A 25724-nucleotide genomic window follows, 5' to 3' on the forward strand; every position below is an offset into this window, starting at 1 on the left:
GTTGGTTCCAACAATTTAATATACTCAGGAAACAGTTGAAGAAATTATGGAACCAGCCCTCAAGCCCGGACGCCTAGAACTCGACCCACAGGATGCAGAGGCTAAGGACATTTTTTCCCACTGGCTGAGATGTTTTAAAGCCTACCTGGCAGAAGCCAGTACCGCCGGAACAACGGAGGAACAAAAACTCAGCCTACTGCACACGAGGGTAAGCCATAGAATCTCCACACAGCTAAATCCGGCCGGTTCTTAAACCGCAGCGCTGGCAATATTGGACAAAATGTACGTTAGGCCCATTAACGAGGTTTATGCACGCCACGTGTTTACGACCCGTCGTCAGCGGCCTACAGAAATGCTAGCCGTGTTTGTAAGTGAATTGAACAATCTTTCCAATGACTGTAATTATCAAGCCGTTACCGCGGCTGAACATAGGGAGCTTGCTGTGCGGGACATTTTCATGGCGGGCCTTAGGTCTAACTATGTGCGCCAAAGACTGCTAGAAAAGGGGGCCCAGGACTTAGACACTACTGTGGAGGCTGCTACCACTATGGAAGTTTCCTTCCGCAGCCTCACCTCGTTTCCCGTGGACCCCGCGACCTCATCATGGACCCCCGACCAACAATCCCCCCAAGCCTGTGCCGCACGGCCCCCCAGCTACCGCGCTGCCAAAGCCAGTTACTCTGCTGCCCCAGCCAGCTACACGGCTGCTTCAGCCAGTTACTCTGCTGCCCCAGCCAGTTACTCTGCTGCCCCAGCCAGCTACTCAGATGCCCCAGCCAGCTACTCGGCTGCTCCAGCCTGCCATTTCTGTGGCCAAAGCCAGCACCCGCGGCAGCACTACCCGGCCCGTAACGTGACCTGCCGCAGCTGCGGGCGAAAAGGACACTATGCCAGAGTGTGTCTGGCGAAGAAAGCCCCAGCCTCTAACCCTCCCACGGCTCAAAGCACTCGTTCCCTGAATTCACAGGCCTGCAGGCCCCGAAATGCTGCAGCCTCTATGCCGACTCCGCCCCCACCCGACATGTGCGACTCATGGGGGGCGGCCATCTTGGCAATCCTCCTCCATGCGGCCGGCCATCTTGGCAATCCTCCTCCATGCAGTCGGCCATGTGCGACTCATGGGGGCGGCCATCTTGGGATCCATCCCATTCAAACTCTGAAACTCACCTCGACGACTACGAACTCAGAGGGCAGTCATCACGGGGCCACTCCAGCACAGCTGATCGAGCCGCCGACTGCCCGCAACTCAGCTCAGTCACCCTGGATCAATCCCGCCCCAAGCACCTACGAAGTTCGATGGCGGAGGTCCAGATCAATGGGTACAGCACGCCATGCCTCTTTGACTCCGGGAGCACCGAGAGCTTTATACATCCAGAGCTGGTAAGACGCTGTTCGCTTTCTATTTTTCTGGTGAGCCAAACTATCGCCCTCGCTTCGGGCTCCCACTCAGTCCAAATCCAAGGACGCACCGTTGCTACGCTCGCAATTCGAGGCGCTAGTTATTCTAAATTTAAACTTTATGTCCTGCCCGACCTCTGCGCGCCACTCTTATTAGGCCTGGATTTCCAGTGCAACCTCAAGAGCCTCACCCTCAGCTTCGGTGGGCCCCTGCCCCCACTCACTATCTGCAGCCTAACCACGCTGCGCATCTCCCCCCCTCCGCTCTTCGCCAATCTCACTCCAGATTGCAAGCCAGTAGCTACTCGCAGCAGGTGATACACCCTACAGGATAGGGTCTTTATCCGATCGGAGGTCCGAAGGCTGCTCAGTGAGGGGATGATAGAGGCTAGTAATAGTCCCAGGAGAGCTCAGGTGGTGGTCGTCAAGACCGGGGAAAAATTTTGCATGGTCGTCGACTATAGCCAGACCATAAATCGCTTTACGCTCCAAGACGCGTATCCCCTCCCCAGAATTGCAGACATGGTTAATCAGATCGCCCAATATCGGCTATTTTCCACGGTGGATCTGAAGTCTGCATACCACCAGCTCCCAATCCGCCCGGAGGACCGCCACTACACGGCATTCGAGGCCGATGGCCGCCTCTTCCATTTCCTCCGGGTCCCTTTCGGCGTCACTAACGGGGTTTCGGTGTTCCAACGAGCAATGGACCAAATGGTAGACTAGTACGGGCTGCGGGCCACGTTTTCGTATCTGGACAATGTTACCATCTGCGGCTATGACCAGCAGGACCACGACGCCAACCTCCACCGTTTTCTCCAAACGGCACAGAAATTAAATCTCACTTATAACAAGGAGAAATGCGTTTTCCGCACAAACAGACTGGCCATCCTCGGCTACGTCGTGGAGAACGGAGTCCTGGGCCCAGACCCGGCCCCCTCTTAGAACTCCCCCTCCCTCATTGCCCCAAGGCCTTCAAACGGTGCTTGGGGTTCTTCTCATACTACGCCCAGTGGGTCCCTCAATATGCGGACAAAGCCCGCCCACTCTTTAAGGCCACATGATTTCCCCTGTCAGCTGAGGCGCGCCAGGCCTTCAGCTGCATCAAGGAGGACATCGCCAAAGCAGCCATGCGGGCGGTGGATGAATCCACTCCCTTTCAGGTTGAGAGCGACGCCTCAGAGGTAGCTCTAGCAGCCACTTTAAATCAGGCAGGGAGGCCCGAGGCATTTTTCTCCCGTACCCTATCCGCTTCAGAACTCCGACACTCCTCAGTCAAGAAGGAAGCACAAGCCATCGTGGAGGCTGTTCGTCGCTGGAGGCACTACCTCGCAGGTAGGAGGTTCACCCTCATCACCGAACAACGATCGGTTGCCTTTATGTTTGACAACTCGCAAAGGGGCAAAATAAAAAATGATAAAATCCTCCGCTGGAGGATCGAACTCTCCACCTATAGTTACGATATTAAATATCGACCGGGGAAGCTCAACGAGCCCTCGGATGCCCTATCCCGCGGGACATGCGCCAGCGCGCAGATCAGCCGTCTGAAAGCCATCCACGTGGACCTCTGCCATCCAGGGGTCACCCGGCTCACCCACTACATCAGAGCCCGAAACCTGCCTTTCTCCAACGAGGAGGTAAAAGCAGTCACCAGGGACTGCCCGATCTGTGCAGAGTGCAAACCGCACTTCTATAGACCAGACAGGGCCCACCTGGTCAAGGCTTCTAGGCCCTTTGAACGCCTTGCGATCGATTTCAAAGGGCCACTCCCCTCCACTAACAAGAACATTTATTTCCTCAACATCATCGACGAGTTCTCCCGATTCCCTTTTGCCATTCCATGCCCTGATATGACCTCCCACACAGTCATTAGGGCCCTGCATAGTGTCTTCACCCTGTTCGGTTTCCCCAGCTACGTGCACAGCGACCGGGGTTCGTCCTTTATGAGCGACGAGCTGCGTCAGTACCTGCTCGACAAGGGCATCGCCTCGAGCAGGACTACCAGTTACAACCCCAGGGGGAATGGGCAGGTGGAGAGGGAGAACGCGACGGTCTAGAAGACCGTCCTGCTGACCCTCCGGTCTAGAAAACTCCAAGTCTCCCAATGGCAAGAAGTCTTCCCAGACGCGCTCCACGCAATCAGACCCCTCCTCTGTACAGCTACAAATCAAACCCCTCACAAGCGACTCTTCATTTTGTCTAGGGGCACCACCACGGGAGTCTCACTTCCGGCGTGGCTGAGGACACCAGGCCCGGTCCTCCTGAGGAAGCACATCAGGGGGCACAAAACTGACCCTTCAGGACCTGGCACCTGCTGGATCCACCCCCCCCCCCCCCACCCCTGCTGAGGAACCCCTTACTCCGTTCCCTATGCTGCCGCCCCCTCGCGCCCCCGATTCCGCAAGCTCACCCCACCGGTTCCACGAGCCAGAACCAGCCTGCCCCCAGCGCTCCCAGTCTCCGGTCGAGCCAGAGGTGTATAAAGTTCGGACGGGACCCGCCCCGGAGTCTGCCATCGTACCCCAGCTCTCAACACCCATGCAGCCACCCCAAGAGGCTGTAACCCCGGTGCTCCGCAGATCGAAAAGAACAATTCATCCACCGGACAGACTAAATCTGTGAGCCACCACCCCCGCTGGACTCGATTTTTTTCCGCAGGGGGTGAATGTGGTGAATGTGATTCACACCGGATTGTAATCTATACATTCATGTCTGTATTGTAAGTGCAGTTACACTACCTGTCCTCCAGGGAGAGTAGCTCTGGGAATGCTCGAGTTCTATGGGGGCTTATCCCTTGGCTCTGCCCAGGACTCCTCCTCCGCAAGCTGCTGTATAAATGTCACTGCCACATGGTCAGCCGGCCAGTTCACTAAGTTCAAAGGCTAATAGGCTGGCTCTGTTGTGAGTATATTAAAACCGCTATTCTAATCCTACAAGCACGTGTCCGTAGAATTGTTGGTTCCAACAGCCCCGCCCGAGGTCCACACCAGCCGGCCTACCAGCCAGATATAGCCGTGTGGGACCAGATCCAATCCATGCCGGCGGGACTGGCCAGAAACCAATGGCCACTCGGCCCATCGGCGGCCGGAGAATTGCCGGGGAGTCCACTGACAATGGCCCCCGACCGGCGGGGTGTGATCCCTGCCCCCCCCCGCCCGAAAACCAGCAGCCAGCGGCGGGGTGGCGGGGTGCGATCCGGGCCTCCATCCGCCGATTCTCTGACCCGGCCGGGGGGGGGGGGTCAGAGATTATTGTTGGCACTTCTGCATTACTAAATATAAAAATAATAAATTGAGCTGCTGTTTGACCTTTAAGAATAGCTCAATCCTGACACCATGGCAAAGGGTATAACTCAGGGTTATTTGATGATTTTGTATCGTCACACCCTTGTTAGCATTTAGAAAATGCAAGTGCAAGTGCTGGAGCGATCACCGGGCTCAATGTTGCACAGTCCTAACAAGGTCATGGTCACTCTTTCAAAACCTGATACAACCTGGATAGGAAAGTCAAAACAGGAGCCCTAACAGCTGAAACAAAAACGCGGTCAGGCAGAATATCGCCGGTTGCCTGTCAGTACCGTTTCTCAGGTAAATATGAAAAAAAACCTGAAAACCTGCTGAAAAAGAAACCAACGTGGGTGCAACTCAGCTGACCAATATACAAAACTTTGTACAACCATTCTAAACTCCTGCAACGTTTTATCGGCTCCTGTGTGCATGAGTGTAGCTTATTCAGCAGCTAATGCCTTGGCGAACAAGTGAAGACCCGGTAGAGGTAGATGCAAAAATCCTTGTGATACAGGAAACAGTTCAGCTGATCAAGTCTGTGACGGCAGTGATGGATATTTGAGGACGGATACCTGGGGAGAGGGAGGTGGATAGCGGCGGAGGGAAAGTGATGAAAAAGAAGAAGCGTTCTTGAAGGACATTGTGGAGAGATAATTCGGAAGTGGAGGGAGTGGACATAGGGCTTGTAGGGTTGGAGGAGGCCGTACCTCTGGGTTAACTGAGAGAATGATAAAGGACACATGGGGCGGAATTCTATAAAATGGGGCTATGTCCCCACGCCCACGGGAAAATGGGCGCGAATCACTCAGGACTTTCCCAGAGAAAGTCCAGAGTGATTCTCCGTTTTGAAGGGGGCTTGCAGGAGTAGTGCTTGCAGCTCCGGCTGCCGATAGAGGGCCCTGCACTTCCGGCCGCATTTCCGCTCATGGCCGTGCAACATGACGGATCCGACGGATCACCCACCCCGGACACCAGGGTGGCCACGGACTGTGTCCGCAGCCCACGCTCCGAGTGCCCGCCGGGTGGAACCATGAGGGAACCACACCGGCGGGAACTCGGCCAGCTGCTAGCTGAGGATCGCTGCGGGGGCCTCTTACAATGGCTCCCGATCGCTTATGCGTCGGCTGCGCGCGCGCGAATCCCGGCGATTCTCCGGTCCAGCGGAGAATCTCGGGAAGCCGTCGGACCCGATCGTGGATCTACCGCCCCATTCTCCGTCCCGCGCCAAGTGCGATTTCAGCACGGAGGCTTGGAGAATCCCGCCCACGGGGTTTATTCGTGACACACTGAACTCAGATCCTGGCGCTGAACACGGAAGCTGGAAATGCCAGCCAAAGAGAATTTTAGAGGTCTCTGACTGCAAACTCCCTGACTATATTGTGGTCCAGGGAGACAGAAAAAGTTCACGGCACTGGCTTCTACCTCAGCCACACGTGACCATGCACTGTACTGCGGCGAGAATTCACCCAGAGAGAAAGCGGAAAAAATGGTCAGGCCGTCTTTGGGGATCATTTTTTGGCGACCTTTTGCCCACCCATTTCCCACCATCCCGTGACCCACCCGCAGGCCGCGACCCCCACTTTGAAAAACACTGATGTAAACAATCCCGTGCCACTATATCAAGAAGAACAAGGGAGTCATCCCAGGCTTTGAAGTGTGCTTCCGACCATATTTTTCTGCCATTTAATGGAATGCAGGCCAATATTTAACCTTTGTCCAGCATTCCCAAAGTTTTCACATAGTTGTGTGATCTTGCTGTGTCACAGATTGGCTGCTACATTTACTACATTGCAACAGGTGACTACAGGTCTGAAGTATTTTGTTGACTGTGAAAGGCATCATCATAGGTTCGATCCGATTAGGTTCCTAACGATTAGGAACCTAAGGAGGTTAGGTTCGATTGGTCATGATTAATTGCCCTTAGTGTCCAAAATTGCCCTTAGTGTTGGGTGGGGTTACTGGGTTATGGGGATAGGGTGGAGGTGTTAATCTTGGGTAGGGTGCTCTTTCCAAGAGCCGGTGCAGACTCGATGGGCCAAATGGCCTCCTTCTGCACTGTAAATTCTATGAAATTCTATGAATATCCTGAGGTAACGTGTAAAACATCAAGCCCTGTCCTTCTCGAACCCAATCCCAGCATCCTGCAACACTCCAAGTCCCACTAAAATAATTAACCTAGGGAATTTCCATCAAAACATCAAACTTTCAGCCACTAATATGGACAATGTTCATGTTTGAGATTATTAAAAAGCAAAAAGGAATCATAAATTTCAAAACGTATGCGCTGCATTGTCTCTCATATCTAACCCCCCCCCCCCCCCTTCCCAGCTCCCCACATACAATTCTACAGAAACTAGTGACAAACATTATGGGACGATTGTGGAGTTGGATGTTGGAATTTTATTTTCATTCAACCATTCCCTATTCCACACATCAAAAATCACTAATATTTCCCAGAAAAGGAAGGGGGGGATTTGACATGGTCAAGCAGTCCTATGTGCTGATCACAGAAGAACAGTAATAACACACAACAACCGTACCTTCCCCTATGGACTCTGTGCACACCCTGTAATACGATCAATCAAGATTAAATTATCAGCATGCCCTCTGTTTACACAAGGTGGTAAATGAAATCTCGATGCAGTTCCCAGAAACGGGCTGGGCATGACCTTTCTGTTGACCTCAGTGCAAAGAAATTTTCCATTCCTTGGCTTGCAGTCTCTATTCAAGAAAGTATCTTTAGGCAAAATCCCAGCCCTGAACGCATTGTCAGTATTTCAGAGACGGCAAATCCTGCAGAAAAGGTCGAAGATTTTTCTTTGAAAATAATTGCATGAAGATTAAATTGTTATGTAACTTTCATGCACTAAATCTGATACGGTTTGTTTGTTCATGTGATGTGGAAATTGCTGGTTAGGCCAGCATTTGATACTCATTCCAAATCCCCTTTGAACTCAGTACCCTGTTGTTTTCGGATAGGTTTCAATATCACTTGATTATAGTTACGTTATCAGCATTAGAAAGATTTACTTTCAATCAAACTCAAATTGCACCGGCTGGCATGTTGGGACTTGAACCGAAGTCTCAGGGTGTGTGATATATCTCACAGTGCGATGTACACAACACACAGTACAGGGTGTGTGATATATCTCACAGTGCGATGTACACAACACACAGCACAGGGTGTGTGATATATCTCACAGTGTGATGTACACAACACACAGTACAGGGTGTGTGATATATCTCACAGTGCGATACACACAACACACAGTACAGGGTGTGTGATATATCTCACAGTGTGATGTACACAACACACAGTACAGGGTGTGTGATATATCTCACAGTGCGATACACACAACACACAGTACAGGGTGTGTGATATATCTCACAGTGCGATACACACAACACACAGTACAGGGTGTGTGATATATCTCACAGTGTGATGTACACAACACACAGTACAGGGTGTGTGATATATCTCACACAGTGCGATACACACAACACACAGTACAGGGTGTGTGATATATCTCACAGTGTGATGTACACAACACACAGTACAGGGTGTGTGATATATCTCACAGTGCGATGTACACAACACACAGTACAGGGTGTGTGATATATCTCACAGTGCGATGTACACAACACACAGTACAGGGTGTGTGATATATCTCACAGTGCGATACACACAACACACAGTACAGGGTGTGTGATATATCTCACAGTGCGATACACACAACACACAGTACAGGGTGTGTGATATATCTCACAGTGCGATACACACAACACACAGTACAGGGTGTGTGATATATCTCACAGTGCGATGTACACAACACACAGTACAGGGTGTGTGATATATCCCGTACAGTGTGATACACACAACACAGAGTACAGGGTGTGTGATATATCCCGCACAGTGTGATACACACAACACACAGTACAGGGAGTGTGATATATCTCACAGTGCGATACACACAACACACAGTACAGGGTGTGTGATATATCTCACAGTGCGATGTACACAACACACAGTACAGGGTGTGTGATATATCTCACAGTGCGATGTACACAACACACAGTACAGGATGTGTGATATATCTCACAGTGCGATGTACACAACACACAGTACAGGGTGTGTGATATATCTCACAGTGCGATGTACACAACACACAGTACAGGGTGTGTGATATATCTCACAGTGCGATGTACACAACACACAGTACAGGGTGTGTGATATATCTCACAGTGCGATGTACACAACACACAGTACAGGGTGTGTGATATATCTCACAGTGCGATGTACACAACACACAGTACAGGATGTGTGATATATCTCACAGTGCGATGTACACAACACACAGTACAGGGTGTGTGATATATCTCACAGTGCGATGTACACAACACACAGTACAGGGTGTGTTATATATCCCACACAGTGCGATGTACACAACACACAGTACATGGTGTGTGATATATCTCACAGTGCGATGTACACAACACACAGTACAGGGTGTGTGATATATCTCACAGTGCGATACACACAACACACAATACAGGGTGTGTGATATATCTCACACAGTGCGATGTACACAACACACAGTACAGGATGTGTGATATATCTCACAGTGTGATACACACAACACACAGCACAGGGTGTGTGATATATCTCACAGTGCGATGTACACAACACACAGTACAGGGTGTGTGATATATCTCACAGTGCGATGTACACAACACACAGCACAGGGTGTGTGATATATCTCACAGTGCGATACACACAACACACAGCACAGGGTGTGTGATATATCTCACAGTGCGATGTACACAACACACAGTACAGGGTGTGTGATATATCTCACAGTGCGATGTACACAACACACAGCACAGGGTGTGTGATATATCTCACAGTGCGATACACACAACACACAGTACAGGGTGTGTGATATATCTCACAGTGCGATGTACACAACACACAGTACAGGGTGTGTTATATATCCCACACAGTGCGATGTACACAACACACAGTACATGGTGTGTGATATATCTCACAGTGCGATGTACACAACACACAGTACAGGGTGTGTGATATATCTCACAGTGCGATACACACAACACACAATACAGGGTGTGTGATATATCTCACACAGTGCGATGTACACAACACACAGTACAGGATGTGTGATATATCTCACAGTGTGATACACACAACACACAGCACAGGGTGTGTGATATATCTCACAGTGCGATGTACACAACACACAGTACAGGGTGTGTGATATATCTCACAGTGCGATGTACACAACACACAGTACAGGGTGTGTGATATATCTCACAGTGCGATGTACACAACACACAGTACAGGGTGTATGATATATCTCACAGTGTGATACACACAACACACAGTACAGGGTATGTGATATATCTCACACAGTGCGATACACACAACACACAGTACAGGGTGTGTGATATATCTCACAGTGCGATACACACAACACACAGTACAGGGTGTGTGATATATCTCACAGTGCGATACACACAACACACAGTACAGGGTGTGTGATATATCTCACACAGTGCGATGTACACAACACACAGTACAGGGTGTGTGATATAACTCACAGTGCGATATACACAGCACACAGTACAGGGTGTGTGATATATCTCACAGTGCGATGTACACAACACACAGTACAGGGTGTGTGATATATCTCACAGTGCGATACACACAACACACAGCACAGGGTGTGTGATATATCTCACACAGTGTGATACACACAACACACAGTACAGGGTGTGTGATATATCTCACAGTGTGATACACACAACACACAGCACAGGGTGTGTGATATATCTCACACAGTGTGATACACACAACACACAGTACAGGGTGTGTGATATATCTCACAGTGCGATGTACACAACACACAGTACAGGGTGTGTGATATATCTCACACAGTGCGATACACACAACACACAGTACAGGGTGTGTGATATATCTCACAGTGCGATACACACAACACACAGTACAGGGTGTGTGATATATCTCACAGTGTGATACACACAACACACAGTACAGGGTGTGTGATATATCTCACAGTGCGATGTACACAACACACAGCACAGGGTGTGTGATATATCTCACAGTGCGATGTACACAACACACAGTACAGGGTGTGTGATATATCTCACACAGTGCGATGTACACAACACACAGCACAGGGTGTGTGATATATCTCACAGTGTGATACACACAACACACAGTACAGGGTGTGTGATATATCTCACAGTGCGATACACACAACACACAGTACAGGGTGTGTGATATATCTCACAGTGTGATACACACAACACACAGTACAGGGTGTGTGATATATCTCACAGTGTGATACACACAACACACAGTACAGGGTGTGTGATATAACTCACAGTGCGATGTACACAACACACAGTACAGGGTGTGTGATATATCTCACAGTGCGATGTACACAACACACAGTACAGGATGTGTGATATATCTCACAGTGCGATACACACAACACACAGTACAGGGTGTGTGATATATCTCACAGTGCGATGTACACAACACACAGCACAGGGTGTGTGATATATCTCACAGTGCGATGTACACAACACACAGTACAGGGTGTGTGATATAACTCACAGTGCGATGTACACAACACACAGTACAGGGTGTGTGATATATCTCACAGTGCGATGTACACAACACACAGTATAGGGTGTGTGATATATCTCACAGTGCGATGTACACAACACACAGTACAGGATGTGTGATATATCTCACAGTGCGATACACACAACACACAGTACAGGGTGTGTGATATATCTCACAGTGTGATACACACAACACACAGTACAGGGTGTGTGATATATCTCACAGTGCGATGTACACAACACACAGTACAGGGTGTGTGATATATCTCACAGTGCGATGTACACAACACACAGTACAGGGTGTGTGATATGTCTCACAGTGCGATGTACACAACACACAGTACAGGGTGTGTGATATATCTCACAGTGTGATACACACAACACACAGTACAGGGTGTGTGATATATCTCACAGTGCGATGTACACAACACACAGTACAGGGTGTGTGATATATCTCACAGTGCGATGTACACAACACACAGTACAGGGTGTGTGATATATCTCACAGTGCGATACACACAACACACAGTACAGGGTGTGTGATATATCTCACAGTGCGATGTACACAACACACAGTACAGGGTGTGTGATATATCTCACAGTGCGATGTACACAACACACAGCACAGGGTGTGTGATATATCTCACAGTGCGATACACACAACACACAGTACAGGGTGTGTGATATATCTCACAGTGCGATGTACACAACACACAGTACAGGGTGTGTGATATATCTCACAGTGTGATACACACAACACACAGTACAGGGTGTGTGATATATCTCACAGTGCGATACACACAACACACAGTACAGGGTGTGTGATATATCTCATGCAGTCTAATGTACACAACACACAGCACAGGGTGTGATATATCTCACAGTGCGATGTACACAACACACAGTACAGGGTGTGTGATATATCTCACAGTGCGATGTACACAACACACAGTACAGGGTGTGTGATATATCTCACAGTGCGATACACACAACACACAGTACAGGGTGTGTGATATATCTCACAGTGCGATGTACACAACACACAGCACAGGGTGTGTGATATATCTCACAGTGCGATACACACAACACACAGTACAGGGTGTGTTATATATCCCACACAGTGTGATACACACAACACACAGTACAGGGTGTGTGATATATCTCACAGTGCGATGTAGACAACACACAGTACAGGGTGTGTGATATATCTCACAGTGTGATACACACAACACACAGTACAGGGTGTGTGATATATCTCACAGTGCGATACACACAACACACAGTACAGGGTGTGTGATATATCCCACACAGTGCGATGTACACAACACACAGTACATGGTGTGTGATATATCTCACAGTGCGATACACACAACACACAGTACAGGGTGTGTGATATATCTCACACAGTGCGATGTACACAACACACAGTACAGGATGTGTGATATATCTCACAGTGCGATGTACACAACACACAGTACAGGGTGTGTGATATATCTCACAGTGCGATACACACAACACACAGCACAGGGTGTGTGATATATCTCACAGTGCGATGTACACAACACACAGTACAGGGTGTGTGATATATCTCACAGTGCGATGTACACAACACACAGCACAGGGTGTGTGATATATCTCACAGTGCGATGTACACAACACACAGTACAGGGTGTATGATATATCTCACAGTGTGATACACACAACACACAGTACAGGGTATGTGATATATCTCACACAGTGCGATACACACAACACACAGTACAGGGTGTGTGATATATCTCACAGTGCGATACACACAACACACAGTACAGGGTGTGTGATATATCTCACAGTGCGATGTACACAACACACAGTACAGGGTGTGTGATATATCTCACACAGTGCGATGTACACAACACACAGTACAGGGTGTGTGATATATCTCACAGTGCGATACACACAACACACAGTACAGGGTGTGTGATATAACTCACAGTGCGATATACACAGCACACAGTACAGGGTGTGTGATATATCTCACAGTGCAATACACACAACACACAGTACAGGGTGTGTGATATATCTCACAGTGCGATACACACAACACACAGCACAGGGTGTGTGATATATCTCACAGTGCGATGTACACAACACACAGTACAGGGTGTGTGATATATCTCACACAGTGTGATACACACAACACACAGTACAGGGTGTGTGATATATCTCACACAGTGCGATACACACAACACACAGTACAGGGTGTGTGATATATCTCACAGTGCGATACACACAACACACAGTACAGGGTGTGTGATATATCTCACAGTGTGATACACACAACACACAGTACAGGGTGTGTGATATATCACACAGTGCGATGTACACAACACACAGTACAGGGTGTGTGATATATCTCACACAGTGCGATACACACAACACACAGTACAGGGTGTGTGATATATCTCACACAGTGCGATATACACAACACACAGTACAGGGTGTGTGATATATCTCACAGTGCGATGTACACAACACACAGTACAGGGTGTGTGATATATCTCACAGTGCGATACACACAACACACAGTACAGGGTGTGTGATATATCTCACAGTGCGATGTACACAACACACAGTACAGGGTGTGTGATATATCTCACAGTGCGATGTACACAACACACAGTACAGGATGTGTGATATATCTCACAGTGCGATACACACAACACACAGTACAGGGTGTGTGATATATCTCACAGTGCGATGTACACAACACACAGTACAGGGTGTGTGATATATCTCACAGTGCGATGTACACAACACACAGTACAGGGTGTGTGATATATCTCACAGTGCGATGTACACAACACACAGTACAGGATGTGTGATATATCTCACAGTGCGATACACACAACACACAGTACAGGGTGTGTGATATATCTCACAGTATGATACACACAACACACGGTACAGGGTGTGTGATATATCTCACAGTGTGATACACACAACACACAGTACAGGGTGTGTGATATATCTCACAGTGCGATGTACACAACACACAGTACAGGGTGTGTGATATATCTCACAGTGCGATGTACACAACACACAGTACAGGGTGTGTGATATATCTCACAGTGCGATGTACACAACACACAGTACAGGGTGTGTGATATATCTCACAGTGCGATACACACAACACACAGTACAGGGTGTGTGATATATCTCACAGTGCGATGTACACAACACACAGTACAGGGTGTGTGATATATCTCACAGTGCGATGTACACAACACACAGCACAGGGTGTGTGATATATCTCACAGTGCGATACACACAACACACAGTACAGGGTGTGTGATATATCTCACAGTGCGATGTACACAACACACAGTACAGGGTGTGTGATATATCTCACAGTGTGATACACACAACACACAGTACAGGGTGTGTGATATATCTCACAGTGCGATACACACAACACACAGTACAGGGTGTGTGATATATCTCATGCAGTCTAATGTACACAACACACAGCACAGGGTGTGATATATCTCACAGTGCGATGTACACAACACACAGTACAGGGTGTGTGATATATCTCACAGTGCGATGTACACAACACACAGTACAGGGTGTGTGATATATCTCACAGTGCGATACACACAACACACAGTACAGGGTGTGTGATATATCTCACAGTGCGATGTACACAACACACAGCACAGGGTGTGTGATATATCTCACAGTGCGATACACACAACACACAGTACAGGGTGTGTTATATATCCCACACAGTGTGATACACACAACACACAGTACAGGGTGTGTGATATATCTCACAGTGCGATGTAGACAACACACAGTACAGGGTGTGTGATATATCTCACAGTGTGATACACACAACACACAGTACAGGGTGTGTGATATATCTCACAGTGCGATACACACAACACACAGTACAGGGTGTGTGATATATCTCATGCAGTCTAATGTACACAACACACAGCACAGGGTGTGATATATCTCACAGTGCGATGTACACAACACACAGTACAGGGTGTGTGATATATCTCACAGTGTGATACACACAACACACAGTACAGGGTATGTGATATATCTCACACAGTGTGATACACACAACACACAGTACAGGGTGTGTGATATATCTCACACAGTGCGATGTACACAACACACAGCACAGGGTGTGATATATCTCACAGTGCGATGTACACAACACACAGTACAGGGTATGCGATATATCTCACACAGTGCGATACACACAACACACAGTACAGGGTGTGTGATATATCTCACAGTGCGATACACACAACACACAGTACAGGGTGTGTGATATATCTCACAGTGCGATACACACAACACACAGTACAGGGTGTGTGATATATCTCACAGTGTGATACACACAACACACAGTACAGGGTATGTGATATATCCCACAGTGCGATGTACACAACACACTGCACAGGGTGTGTGATATATCTCACAGTGCGATACACACAACACACAGTACAGCGTGTGTGATATATCCCACAGTGTGATACACACAACACACAGTACAGGGTGTGTGATATATCTCACAGTGCGATACACACAACACACAGTACAGGGTGTGTGATATATCCCACAGTGTGATACACACAACACACACTACAGGGTGTGTGATATATCCCACACAGTGCGATACACACAACACACAGTACAGGGTGTGGGATATATCACACAGTGCGATACACACAACACACAGTACAGGGTGTGTGATATATCTCACACAGTGTGATACACACAACACACAGTACAGGGTGTGTGATATATCTCGCAGTGCGATGTACACAACACACAGTACAGGGTGTGTGATATATCTCACAGTGCGATGTACACAACACACAGTACAGGGTGTGTGATATATCTCACAGTGCGATACACACAACACACAGTACAGGGTATGTGATATATCTCACACAGTGCGATACACACAACACACAGTACAGGGTGTGTGATATATCTCACAGTGCGATGTACACAACACACAGTACAGGGTGTGTGATATATCTCACAGTGTGATACACACAACACACAGTACAGGGTGTGTGATATATCTCACACAGTGCGATACACACAACACACAGTACAGGGTGTGTGATATATCTCACAGTGTGATACACACAACACACAGTACAGGGTGTGTGATATATCTCACACAGTGTGATACACACAACACACAGTACAGGGTGTGTGATATATCCCACACAGTGCGATACACACAACACACAGTACAGGGTGTGTGATATATCTCACACAGTGCGATACACACAACACACAGTACAGGGTATGTGATATATCTCACACAGTGCGATACACACAACACACAGTACAGGGTGTGTGATATATCTCTCACAGTGCGATACACACAACACACAGTACAGGGTGTGTGATATATCTCTCACAGTGCGATACACACAACACACAGTACAGGGTGTGTGATATATCTCACAGTGCGATACACACAACACACAGTACAGGGTGTGTGATATATCTCACACAGTGCGATACACACAACACACAGTACAGGGTGTGTGATATATCTCACAGTGCGATGTACACAACACACAGTACAGGGTGTGTGATATATCTCACAGTGCGATGTACACAACACACAGTAGAGGCTGTGTGATATATCTCACACAGTGCGATACACACAACACACAGTACAGGGTGTGTGATATATCTCACAGTGCGATACACACAACACACAGTACAGGGTGTGTGATATATCTCACACAGTGTGATGTACACAACACACAGTACAGGGTGTGTGATATATCTCACAGTGCGATACACACAACACACAGTACAGGGTGTGTGATATATCTCACAGTGCGATGTACACAACACACAGTACAGGGTGTGTGATATATCTCACAGTGCGATACACACAACACACAGTACAGGGTGTGTGATATATCTCACAGTGCGATACACACAACACACAGTATAGGGTGTGTGATATATCTCACAGTGCGATACACACAACACACAGTACAGGGTGTGTGATATATCTCACAGTGCGATGTACACAACACACAGTACAGGGTGTGTGATATATCTCACAGTGCGATACACACAACACACAGTACAGGGTGTGTGATATATCTCACAGTGCGATACACACAACACACAGTATAGGGTGTGTGATATATCTCACAGTGCGATACACACAACACACAGTACAGGGTGTGTGATATATCTCACAGTGCGATGTACACAACACACAGTACAGGGTGTGTGATATATCTCACAGTGTGATACACACAACACACAGTACAGGGTGTGTGATATATCTCACAGTGCGATGTACACAACACACAGTACAGGGTGTGTGATATATCTCACAGTGCGATACACACAACACACAGTACAGGGTGTGTGATATATCTCACAGTGCAATACACACAACACACAGTACAGGGTGTGTGATATATCTCACAGTGCGATGTACACAACACACAGTACAGGGTGTGTGATATATCTCACAGTGCGATGTACACAACACACAGTACAGGGTGTGTGATATATCTCACAGTGCGATACACACAACACACAGTACAGGGTGTGTGATATATCTCACAGTGCGATGTACACAACACACAGCACAGGGTGTGATATATCCCACACAGTGTGATGTACACAACACACAGTACAGGGTGTGTGATATATCTCACAGTGCGATACACACAACACACAGTACAGGGTGTGTGATATATCTCACAGTGCGATGTACACAACACACAGTACAGGGTGTGTGATATATCTCACAGTGCGATACACACAACACACAGTACAGGGTGTGTGATATATCTCACAGTGCGATACACACAACACACAGTACAGGGTGTGTGATATATCTCACAGTGTGATACACACAACACACAGTACAGGGTGTGTGATATATCTCACACAGTGCGATACACACAACACACAGTACAGGGTGTGTGATATATCTCACAGTGCGATACACACAACACACAGTACAGGGTGTGTGATATATCTCACAGTGTGATACACACAACACACAGTACAGGGTGTGTGATATAACTCACAGTGCGATACACACAACACACAGTACAGGGTGTGTGATATATCTCACACAGTGCGATACACACAACACACAGCACAGGGTGTGTGATATATCTCACAGTGCGATGTACACAACACACAGTACAGGGTGTGTGATATATCTCACAGTGCGATGTACACAACACACAGTACAGGGTGTGTGATATATCTCACAGTGCGATGTACACAACACACAGTACAGGATGTGTGATATATCTCACAGTGCGATGTACACAACACACAGTACAGGGTGTGTGATATATCTCACAGTGTGATGTACACAACACACAGTACAGGATGCGTGATATATCTCACACAGTGTGATACACACAACACACAGTACAGGGTGTGTGATATATCTCACAGTGCGATGTACACAACACACAGTACAGGGTGTGTGATATATCTCACACAGTGCAATACACACAACACACAGTACAGGGTGTGTGATATATCTCACAGTGCGATGCACACAACACACAGTACAGGGTGTGTGATATATCCCACAGTGCGATGTACACAACACACAGTACAGGGTGTGTGATATATCTCACAGTGCGATGTACAGATCACACAGTACAGGGTGTGTGATATATCTCACAGTGCGATGTACACAACACACAGTACAGGGTGTGTGATATATCTCACAGTGCGATGTACACAACACACAGTACAGGGTGTGTGATATATCTCACAGTGCGATGTACACAACACACAGCACAGGGTGTGTGATATATCTCACAGTGCGATGTACACAACACACAGTACAGGGTGTGTGATATATCTCACAGTGCGATACACACAACACACAGTACAGGGTGTGTGATATATCTCACAGTGTGATACACACAACACACAGTACAGGGTGTGTGATATATCTCACAGTGCGATGTACACAACACACAGTACAGGGTGTGTGATATATCTCACAGTGCGATACACACAACACACAGTACAGGGTGTGTGATATATCTCACAGTGCGATGTACACAACACACAGCACAGGGTGTGTGATATAACTCACAGTGCGATACACACAACACACAGTACAGGGTGTGTGATATATCTCACAGTGCGATGTAGACAACACACAGTACAGGGTGTGTGATATATCTCACAGTGTGATACACACAACACACAGTACAGGGTGTGTGATATATCTCACAGTGCGATACACACAACACACAGTACAGGGTGTGTGATATATCTCACACAGTGCGATACACACAACACACAGTACAGGGTATGTGATATATCTCATGCAGTCTAATGTACACAACACACAGCACAGGGTGTGATATATCTCACAGTGCGATGTACACAACACACAGCACAGGGTGTGATATATCTCACAGTGCGATGTACACAACACACAGTACAGGGTGTGTGATATATCTCACAGTGTGATACACACAACACACAGTACAGGGTATGTGATATATCTCACACAGTGTGATACACACAACAGACAGTACAGGGTGTGTAATATATCTCACACAGTGCGATGTACACAACACACAGCACAGGGTGTGATATATCTCACAGTGCGATGTACACAACACACAGTACATGGTGTGTGATATATCTCACACAGTGCGATACACACAACACACAGTACAGGGTGTGTGATATATCTCACAGTGCGATACACACAACACACAGCACAGGGTGTGTGATATATCTCACAGTGTGATACACACAACACACAGTACAGGGTATGTGATATATCCCACAGTGCGATGTACACAACACACTGCACAGGGTGTGTGATATATCTCACAGTGCGATACACACAACACACAGTACAGGGTGTGTGATATATCCCGCACAGTGTGATACACACAACACACAGTACAGGGTGTGTGATATATCCCACAGTGTGATACACACAACACACAGTACAGGGTGTGTGATATATCTCACAGTGCGATACACACAACACACAGTGCAGGGTGTGTGATATATCCCACAGTGTGATACACACAACACACAGTACAGGGTGTGTGATATATCCCACACAGTGCGATGTACACAACACACAGTACAGGGTGTGTGATATATCTCACAGTGCGATACATACACACACACAGTACAGGGTGTGTGATATATCTCACACAGTGCGATACACACAAGACACAGTACAGGGTGTGTGATATATCCCACACAGTGCGATATACACAACACACAGTACAGGGTGTGTGATATATCCCACACAGTGCGATACACATAACACACAGTACAGGGTGTGTGACATATCTCACAGAGCGATACACACAACACACAGTACAGGGTGTGTGATATATCTCACACAGTGCGATACACACAACACACAGCACAGGGTGTGTGATATATCTCACAGTGCGATACACACAACACACAGTACAGGGTGTGTGATATATCTCACAGTGCGATACACACAACACACAGTACAGGGTGTGTGATATATCTCACAGTGCGATACACACAACACACAGTACAGGGTGTGTGATATATCTCACAGTGCGATGTACACAACACACAGTACAGGGTGTGTGATATATCTCACAGTGCGATATACACAACACACAGTACAGCGTGTGTGATATATCTCACAGTGTGATACACACAACACACAGCACAGGGTGTGTGATATATCTCATAGTGCGATGTACACAACACACAGTACAGGGTGTGTGATATATCTCACAGTGCGATAAACACAACACACAGTACAGGATGCGTGATATATCTCACAGTGCGATGTACACAACACACAGTACAGGGTGTGTGATATATCTCACAGTGTGATGTACACAACACACAGTACAGGGTGTGTGATATATCTCACAGTGTGATGTACACAACACACAGTACAGGGTGTGTGATATATCTCACAGTGCGATGTACACAACACACAGTACAGGGTGTGTGATATATCTCACACAGTGTGATACACACAACACACAGTACAGGGTGTGTGATATATCCCACACAGTGCGATACACACAACACACAGCACAGGGTGTGTGATATATCTCACAGTGTGATACACACAACACACAGTACAGGGTGTGTGATATATCTCACAGTGCGATGTACACAACACACAGTACAGGGTGTGTGATATATCTCACAGTGCGATGTACACAACACACAGTACAGGGTGTGTGATATATCTCACACAGTGTGATACACACAACACACAGTACAGGGTGTGTGATATATCTCACAGTGCGATACACACAACACACAGTACAGGGTGTGTGATATATCTCACAGTGTGATACACACAACACACAGTATAGGGTGTGTGATATATCTCACAGTGCGATGTACACAACACACAGTACAGGGTGTGTGATATATCTCACAGTGCGATACACACAACACACAGTACAGGGTGTGTGATATATCTCACCGTGCGATACACACAACACACAGTACAGGATGTGTGATATATCTCACAGTGCGATACACACAACACACAGTACAGGGTGTGTGATATATCTCACACAGTGCGATACACACAACACACAGTACAGGGTGTGTGATATATCTCACACAGTGCGATACACACAACACACAGTACAGGGTGTGTGATATATCTCACACAGTGCGATACACACAACACACAGTACAGGGTGTGTGATATATCTCACTGTGCGATGTACACAACACGCAGTACAGGGTGTGTGATATATCTCACAGTGCGATACACACAACACACAGTACAGGGTGTGTGATATATCTCACAGTGTGATGTACACAACACACAGTACAGGGTGTGTGATATATCTCACAGTGCGATGTACACAACACACAGTACAGGGTGTGTGATATATCTCACAGTGCGATGTACACAACACACAGTACAGGGTGTGTGATATATCTCACAGTGCGATACACACAACACACAGTACAGGGTGTGTGATATATCCCACACAGTGCGATACACACAACACACAGTACAGGGTGTGTGATATATCTCACACAGTGCGATACACACAACACACAGTACAGGGTGTGTGATATATCTCACAGTGCGATACACACAACACACAGTACAGGGTGTGTGATATATCCCACACAGTGCGATATACACAACACACAGTACAGGGTGTGTGATATATCCCACACAGTGCGATACACATAACACACAGTACAGGGTGTGTGATATATCTCACAGTGCGATACACACAACACACAGTACAGGGTGTGTGATATATCTCACAGTGTGATACACACAACACACAGTACAGGGTGTGTGATATAACTCACAGTGCGATATACACAACACACAGTACAGGGTGTGTGATATATCTCACACAGTGCGATACACATAACACACAGTACAGGGTGTGTGATATATAACACAGTGCGATGTACACAACACACAGTACAGGGTGTGTGATATATAACACAGTGCGATGTACACAACACACAGTACAGGATGTGTGATATATCTCACAGTGCGATGTACACAACACACAGCACAGGGTGTGTGATATATCCCACAGTGCGATGTACACAACACACAGTACAGGGTGTGTGATATATCTCACAGTGCGATACACACAACACACAGTACAGGGTGTGTGATATATCTCACAGTGCGATGTACACAACACACAGTACAGGGTGTGTGATATATCTCACAGTGCGATGTACACAACACACAGTACAGGATGTGTGATATATCTCACAGTGCGATACACACAACACACAGTACAGGGTGTGTGATATATCTCACAGTATGATACACACAACACACGGTACAGGGTGTGTGATATATCTCACAGTGTGATACACACAACACACAGTACAGGGTGTGTGATATATCTCACAGTGCGATGTACACAACACACAGTACAGGGTGTGTGATATATCTCACAGTGCGATGTACACAACACACAGTACAGGGTGTGTGATATATCTCACAGTGCGATGTACACAACACACAGTACAGGGTGTGTGATATATCTCACAGTGCGATACACACAACACACAGTACAGGGTGTGTGATATATCTCACAGTGCGATGTACACAACACACAGTACAGGGTGTGTGATATATCTCACAGTGCGATGTACACAACACACAGTACAGGGTGTGTGATATATCTCACAGTGCGATGTACACAACACACAGTACAGGGTGTGTGATATATCTCACAGTGCGATGTACACAACACACAGTACAGGGTGTGTGATATATCTCACAGTGCGATGTACACAACACACAGTACAGGGTGTGTGATATATATCACAGTGCGATACACACAACACACAGTACAGGGTGTGTGATATATCTCACTGTGCGATGTACACAACACGCAGTACAGGGTGTGTGATATATCCCATACAGTGTGATGTACACAACACGCAGTACAGGGTGTGTGATATATCTCACAGTGCGATGTACACAACACACAGTACAGGGTGTGTGATATATCTCACAGTGCGATACACACAACACACAGTACAGGGTGTGTGATATATCTCACAGTGCGATGTACACAACACACAGTACAGGGTGTGTGATATATCTCACAGTGCGATGCACACAACACACAGTACAGGGTGTGTGATATATCTCACAGTGTGATACACACAACACACAGTACAGGGTGTGTGATATATCTCACAGTGCGATGTACACAACACACAGTACAGGGTGTGTGATATATCTCACAGTGTGATACACACAACACACAGCACAGGGTGTGTGATATATCTCACACATTGCGATACACACAACACACAGTACAGGGTGTGTGATATATCTCACACATTGCGATACACACAACACACAGTACAGGGTGTGTGATATATCTCACAGTGCGATGTACACAACACACAGTACAGGGTGTGTGATATATATCACAGTGCGATACACACAACACACAGTACAGGGTGTGTGATATATCTCACACAGTGCGATACACACAACACACAGTACAGGGTGTGTGATATATCTCACAGTGCGATGTACACAACACACAGTACAGGGTGTGTGATATATATCACAGTGCGATACACACAACACACAGTACAGGGTGTGTGATATATATCACAGTGCGATACACACAACACACAGTACAGGGTGTGTGATATATATCACAGTGCGATACACACAACACACAGTACAGGGTGTGTGATATATATCACAGTGCGATACACACAACACACAGTACAGGGTGTGTGATATATCTCACACAGTGCGATACACACAACACACAGTACAGGGTGTGTGATATATCTCACACAGTGCGATACACACAACACACAGTACAGGGTGTGTGATATATCTCACAGTGCGATACACACAACACACAGTGCAGGGTGTGTGATATATCTCACAGTGCGATGTACACAACACACAGTACAGGGTGTGTGATATATCTCACAGTGCGATGTACACAACACACAGCACAGGGTGTGTGATATATCTCACACAGTGCGATACACACAACACACAGTACAGGGTGTGTGATATATCCCACACAGTGCGATACACACAACGCACAGTACAGGGTGTGTGATATATCCCACACAGTGCGATACACACAACACACAGTACAGGGTGTGTGATATATCCCGCACAGTGCGATACACACAACACACAGTACAGGGTGTGTGATATATCTCACAGTGTGATACACACAACACACAGTACAGGGTGTGTGATATATCTCACAGTGCGATGTACACAACACACAGTACAGGGTGTGTGATATATCTCACAGTGCGATGTACACAACACACAGTACAGGGTGTGTGATATATCTCACACAGTGCGATACACACAACACACAGTACAGGGTGTGTGATATATCTCACAATGCGATACACACAACACACAGTACAGGGTGTGTGATATATCTCACAGTGCGATGCACACAACACACAGTACAGGGTGTGTGATATATCCCACAGTGCGATGTACACAACACACAGTACAGGGTGTGTGATATATCTCACAGTGCGATGTACACAGCACACAGTACAGGGTGTGTGATATATCTCACAGTGCGATGTACACAACACACAGTACAGGGTGTGTGATATACCTCACACAGTGTGATACACACAACACACAGTACAGGGTGTGTGATATATCTCACACAGTGCGATACACACAACACACAGTACAGGGTGTGTGATATATCTCACAGTGCGATGTACACAACACACAGTACAGGGTGTGTGATATATCTCACAGTGCGATGTACACAACACACAGTACAGGGTGTGTGATATATCTCTCACAGTGCGATGTACACA

This window comes from Scyliorhinus canicula, chromosome 13 (assembly GCF_902713615.1).
Source record: "Scyliorhinus canicula chromosome 13, sScyCan1.1, whole genome shotgun sequence".
Classification (NCBI taxonomy): domain Eukaryota; kingdom Metazoa; phylum Chordata; class Chondrichthyes; order Carcharhiniformes; family Scyliorhinidae; genus Scyliorhinus; species Scyliorhinus canicula.